Source organism: Gavialis gangeticus, unplaced genomic scaffold, assembly GCF_001723915.1.
Source record: "Gavialis gangeticus isolate Ggan-Ray unplaced genomic scaffold, GavGan_comp1, whole genome shotgun sequence".
NCBI classification, from domain to species: Eukaryota; Metazoa; Chordata; order Crocodylia; family Gavialidae; genus Gavialis; species Gavialis gangeticus.
In genome coordinates this window covers 15,159,582-15,166,267 of record NW_017729018.1, presented here as the reverse complement: position 1 = coordinate 15,166,267, position 6,686 = coordinate 15,159,582, and positions in this window count along the sequence as shown.

Here is a 6,686-nt window from a genome sequence, read left to right as displayed (position 1 = left end):
GTCCCGGCCGCCCGCTCGCTGGGGAGGGCGCCGCCGCCCCCGTTGTCCGGGCGGTGGCTCGGGTGGCTCCGCAAGAGCCGGGCCCGTCGGGAGCGTCGGAGGCGGCAGCCCCGGCACGGAAACTGTCGAGCTTCTGTCCAGGCCCTGTCAGCGCCCGCCCAAGCACGCGCTTCATCTGTATGTACAGGTGACAGTTCTGAACCAAGGGAACCAGGATACAATTGCAGAACTGCTCTAGCAGGACAGCAAAATATTTTTGTGGGCTTTTTATCTTGCTTGAAGAAAACAGGTAAGGCTTAGAAACACTGACAATCTGAATTCCTGAGCAAAATGAACTTGGTACAGAAGCTCTTCCTAAAAAGGTTCCTTTTAAGAGGCCTTAATAAACCTCCTTCTGTTGGTCCATACCTGAAAGTAAGATTAATGGAAACCTAGAGACCAAAAGCAGTGTTGCTGATAGCAAAGGGAGGTGCAGAAACACAGATAGGAAAGGCTGAAGCCTCCATAAACAATGTTATAACATCAACAAATATGTGTTTTCTTCTGATTCAAACATCAATCAGTTTATGTCCCATATTAGGTGCCACAAAGACAATGCCTAGCACAAAGGAAGAAGTTGCAAACATTTTGTTTTTAAGTGATTAAGATCAAAACAGTGTCTACTGGGCAGGATGCTGGGTGACTTTTCTCATGTACTCCCCTAGAGAGGATTTTTTGATACTTGTGCATTGCAGCTGCACTATTATTTCTGTATCTGCAGGGAGGAATAAGGCTTAGGCCTGGTCTATGGGCACCACTCCCCTGTCCCTACCACCCACTCAATTGCAGGACAGGCTGCCAGAGTAGGTGCAAGCCCTCAGCAGCTGTGCAAGCACATCCTGCAAAGGTGCCAGCTATTGCTGGGGGGCAGCCAGCAGAAGTCCTGGCACTTGTATGTACACCTTGCTCAGGGGTGGGGTCCTTTGCTGCCAGAAAGCGGAGTTCTGCTGCCACAGAAGCTCTTTGGGTGTGTGGACACTGTGTTTGGTCAGCAGAACTGGAGTTTATTTCTGCTGCCAGATCCCCATCGTATAAACTAGGCCATGGTGGGGTCTGGCACCACCAACAATATTGGGCACCAGCTAGGGATGGGAATTTCATAGAGTTGCATGATCTTCCCTAATTCATCATGGTTATATGTTGCAATTAGGAGCTGGGTATTCAGCTGGGCACATCTACACGCTCATTAATGCGCTTTAGGATAACATGCATTAAATGTAGTACCTCCATTGTGAGGTACTAGAAAAAGGCCCATTAGCCTATTTTAATGCACATTAGCTAAAAAGTATGGTTTAATGTGCATTAAAGTGCAAGTGTAGACGTGCCTAGTTAAACTCGGGATGCTACTTGTCCACTTTCCCCTGAAAGTTTTGTCTTAAATTAAGTAAGACAAAATCCTTCCCCTTCTCTCCCAAAAACCCAAACTGAAAATGTGTCTGGAGAATAATTTCAAAAATAGCAGATGCAGCCCATTGCAATCATCTGTTGTTAACATACCACTATACCTCATCAAGTCTATGGCAGAAATGAGTCAAATCAAAATGAATGAAGTAGAATCTTCTTGCAGCTCAGTGTTTCCGTTTGGCCAAAGAGTTACTCTCTTTAACCCCTCCCCATGTTAATTCCCTACATATTTAACATTTTGGCGCACAGACTGTTTCTGTAAAGGGTGTGGTATGGGATCTTCAAAGTAAAGAGCAAGTCAAGTGTGTTTTGCAGTAATGGGAGACTGAGAGGGAAGAACAGTATGAACAGGCCAACAGCCCAAAAAAATATACAGCAGAAATACATCATTCTAAATAGGATTCAAAATTTTGACCCAAAGCAAAGTTTGTGAAATCAGAGACAAAAAAAAAGAAAAGAAAGAAAATTAAAAACTGCTAGTCTCAGAGCTCCAAAAAGTAATCTTTTCCATTTATTATATTAAACAATAACATTTCTCTTATTATATTAAACATGTATTGGGTTAAAATTAAAATATTTTTTCAATGCGTTATGATATTTAAAGGATAAATATAACTATAATCATGTACATATTTGGACAGATTAGTGACTTTTAGGTAAATGCTGCAACTTCTACTTTGTTTTCATGGTTTTAAGCTGTAACTTCCATCAGAATCATATTAAGTGGATCATTAAAGGAACACAGCATAATCAGGATTCTATCAGTGGAGGGAACTGTATACATTAAGTTGTTTAAATTTTTAAACTGAGGCATTGACAACTTGGTCTTTTATTTATAAATCTTTTAACTAAAAAGAACAGTGTCTTAACTGATAAAAGGCAGACAAAACTCTTCGGGTAGAGGCAATACCTTTTATTAGACTGACTAAATAGTAGCAAAAAAAAAATCTCTCTTTGCAGGGTTTTGGGCCCAAACACCCTTCCCTCAGGCACAGGAGAATTCAAAGATAGTAAAAGTTCTCCCAGGTAAAAATGAAACTTCATCTTGCACAGGGGAGGTACAAGACAGTAGGGCTCCCCCTGGGTAGAACAGTCCATTTTAAAAGAGGTTGGTCTGTAAGTGCGCAAAGCAGGCATTTCTATCTGGGAGAACTTTTACAATCTTTGAATTCTCCTGTGCCTGAGGAAGGGAGTTTGGGCCCGAAAGCTTGCAAAGAAAGATTTTTTTTGCTATTATTTAGTTGATCTAATAAAAGATATCGCCTCTACCCCAAGAGTTTTGTCTCCCTATGCTTTTCCACCAACACTGCTAAAACCAATATCCTAACTGATAAAACAGATTTATCCATGAATATTAAAAGAGTTTACTGGTTCAATCCTAAAACAAAACCTTAAGGACTCCAACATATTCAAACCAGAATTTTCAGCAGTATTTCCTTACTCAAAAAAAAGGTAAATATGTTCGTTGTGAATAGGAAATTAGCAGAAAAGGATGAAACGAATATGTAACTATTGACTGTACTGGCACAGAAATAGCTTGCTTGTAACTAGTGAGTTTATTACTGCAGAACAAAACAAATAGTTATCATTTTGTTATAATTTATTCTGCAACATTGAGATTATATAGAAATTTTGTTTCTAAGAGGCAGGAATAAGTTAAGTGGAAAAAATGGAATGAAATTCCTAGATGAGTGAGGTGTTGGTTCTGAACATTTGGACTGAAATGCCATATGATTAGAGTCCACAGGTCAATTTTTTCTTAATGGAAAATTATCCAAGGAAAAAAAAAAAAAAAAAAAGACAGTAAACCCAAAAGGATTACAAGAATAATCAAAGGAAAGTACAGTGCCTTTTAGCAAAGCCAGAGATGACAAAATCATTTTGACTAAGTGTTGTACTATCACAGATTATTCTTGGAATTTGCTAGATAAAACAAAATACAGTAGGGGCTGAGGACTTACCCTGCGTAAAAATAATGAAACCAGAAACCTCATAAGAAGAACTTTGATATAAAGAGTCTCAAACAGCAACAGTGTGGAAGTGCCAAGACTTCCCTTACCAGTGTCTGTTCCAGTTGGTAGAATGACTGGCAGTCTCTACAAAAACAACAAAAACATTTTGAACTTAAAAAAATATATATATATCAATAATCTCATGTGGGAAACATGTATACACTGATCTAGCGAGGAATATACAGGTAATTCAGTATCTGTGTCTGATGAGTGCAGAATTTGTAGAAGTCCAGTTTAACTGGAGTAAGTAGTCTTTTCTGTTTTAAGATGCTGTATTTATACGCTGTTTAGCGTTGCTCTGTTATTAAATGGTTGCCAAGTCACTCAGCTCTGACTGTACTTCAAATGTGCAGGTGAATATATTACAACATCTATATGCTAGTACAGAAGTCTAGCAAACTTCTCTGCGGTTATTTAGTGTACTGCATAGTCTAATAGTTTTTCCAAGTAGAAAGAAACATCTACATTTTTATTTTCAAAAGCAGCAACGTTGGACAGTAACTTCTCTTAAGGCAAAAACTTAGATGGAAATAGAGAAAAAGCACAGTTCAAGCCCACAAAAGAATGACTGTGCAACGCATGTGGGAGATGAGAGACTATAAAAAGAAGTCTTCCTCAATGCCCATAAAAGCAAATAATGTTTTAACTGAAAGCTAGTAAAAAACCTTGCTTAATCTCCCCAAAAAAGGAGAGAGATGACAGCACTAAACAAGTATATTGTATTAGATCAGAAATGGCCGTTAAGTGCAAGTAGACACTACAGGACCACAAAGACAAAGTCAATTTCAATCCTAACTTGATTATATATATCTGAGATACCAGTCAAGTTTCTTGTCCTTTTGGGCAACTTCACACACATTTTTTCAAACTAACAAAGAATTATTGGAAATTGTAACATTTTTTTTTTGAGTTCACCAGAATTTTAAAATTCTAACCACAGTAGCACAATTTCCATGTACATAAAGAAAAATGGACATAAACATACACTTCTTAAATACAGACTATACATATAATTATATACTACATATTCATTGCATGTGTGAATGTACGCATACGCACACTTTATATACAGAGCATATAACTGCTGCAATATGTAGACATATATTTAGTATACACACACACACACACACACACACACACACACACTATAATTATGTAATGTATTGTACTGTATATATACATAAATGGTATATCTTACAATGTATACATACGTTATATATTTTGTATACTGATCTGCCCAAACTGAAATAAGTCTATTTTGTGGTATGAATTTCTGCATTCTGGAGAATAAAAGAAAGATCAGTGTCTTCCACTGTTTTTTGTTGGGTTTTTTTTTTTGCCTTAGGAGAACAAGTGTAGTAACTTAAAACAATGGACAACAAGGGTAGCCAAGAAGGAAGCTAACATTTTTGCTTTCTACAAGGGAAAATTATTTTAGATGGTATTACACAGAGGTCTTAAGAGAGTTTCCTAGACTTCAATCTTATAAAATCTTCCCCATCTTCCCGAATGAAAGCCATCTCAGACAAGCCTAGAGCTAATGCACATCTGAGATTGTACATGGATTATTTACATATTCCTGTTCCATTAATTTGATTGATATTTGTTACTGGATCATTCTTACTAGTATTTGGCTGACCAAATCTCTACCTGAGAAGGGAAGATTAAAGTTTTTATTTAGTATATTAGATCAAGTCACTCTTTTAACTTCATGATGACTGTCTTGAAAAACATTATCTCATTATCTCTGAAATGATAAAGCTATAAAAGATTTCAGAGACTTGGTAACTTTGAAAATGTCATGCTGTTTAGCTCACATGTCTCATATGTGATATTGTCTGAAAAGTGATCCAGAAATAGCAATCCTTTATAAACTGGCTTTGCAGGTAAGGTTTAGATTTGAGCAGAAGAGAAAAGTGTCATTTCATACCACCCCCCCATTCCCTTTTTCCACAAAAAGACTTGGGCTTTAAGGCAAATCCTGTGACTTTCACTCCTCAGGCCTGTTGTACTCCAGAAGTGATGCTTTTATTCCCTGGATGGCAGGGGAGAAGAATTCACCTTCTAAGGATGGATAATGAAGAAGCACTGTCAACTTGAAGCAGGTGGTTTGACCCTGCAGTCAGAGGCAAGTGTGGTTGACAGTATATTGGAGGAGAGATGAAAGAGGGAATTATTATAGACAACAGCATCCATAATAAAAGTCTGTTAACTGTAAAGGGAGAAAGAGGAAGAACAACAGTGTTGTGATGCAGCTGTAAATCCCAAGCAATGTTCTTCTCTTTGTATTTACCCAGTGCTTTCAAAGGGGACTCACTGCAATTCCTTTGAAGCAGCATTAGATTTTTCAGCTACATGAGGAATGGAAAAACCCTGTTAAGGTAGAAATAGCTAATGAAAATGAAAAAAAAATCCATGTTTCATATACACAAATAATTCCACTAAGTATCCTGCATTCTAATCACATGTTCCCCCATCTATTTACAGTGTGAGATGTGTAAAAAACACCAAGTCAAATGAAAAATTGTATGTACGCAGAACAGAACAATGCAAGGGAAGACTAAATAACAACACTGAATGCAGCAACAAAACTGCACAAACAGTTCATTCAGAGACACGGGGCAATTATCTTTGCTAAGCAGAAGTGAAAGAGGTGCGACTGAACTATAAGATGGGCTGAGAAAAGGAATATAGGGTATTTTAAAACTTCAAAAAAATTAAATCACTATATAGTAGGACTGATGTTTACTGTGTGTTCTATATTGATCCCCCTTTCTTCGTAAAAAAAACCCAAAACAACAAAACAAAAAACAAGAACAAAAAAAAAAGGTATTACTTCTGCTACAAGCAGGCCCAATTTGCTCTTGTCAAGTTTTAAGTGCTGTGGCTGAATGGAAAGAACAATATTACAAATCTTTAAAAAGTAGACTTGATAACTTAGTATCTTATAGTGTATTTTACAGGAAAATGCTTTTGGTTGGAAGGGACTTAAGTTAGATTCTCCATGTATAGTAGAATTATCTCCTGTTGTATTGAGGGCAGCTCCTTATATCAAATACAAAACTGACGACAGTTACATGTAAAGCCCAACAGCATGTGTACGAATATTAAGAGGAGTTACACTCACATTCAGAACAGTGCCTCCCTGAAATGGACTTCAATTTTGTCAAATTTATGGTCCGAAGACCAAAATATTGATGCATCTCAATTTACAATCTATTTGCAACACAA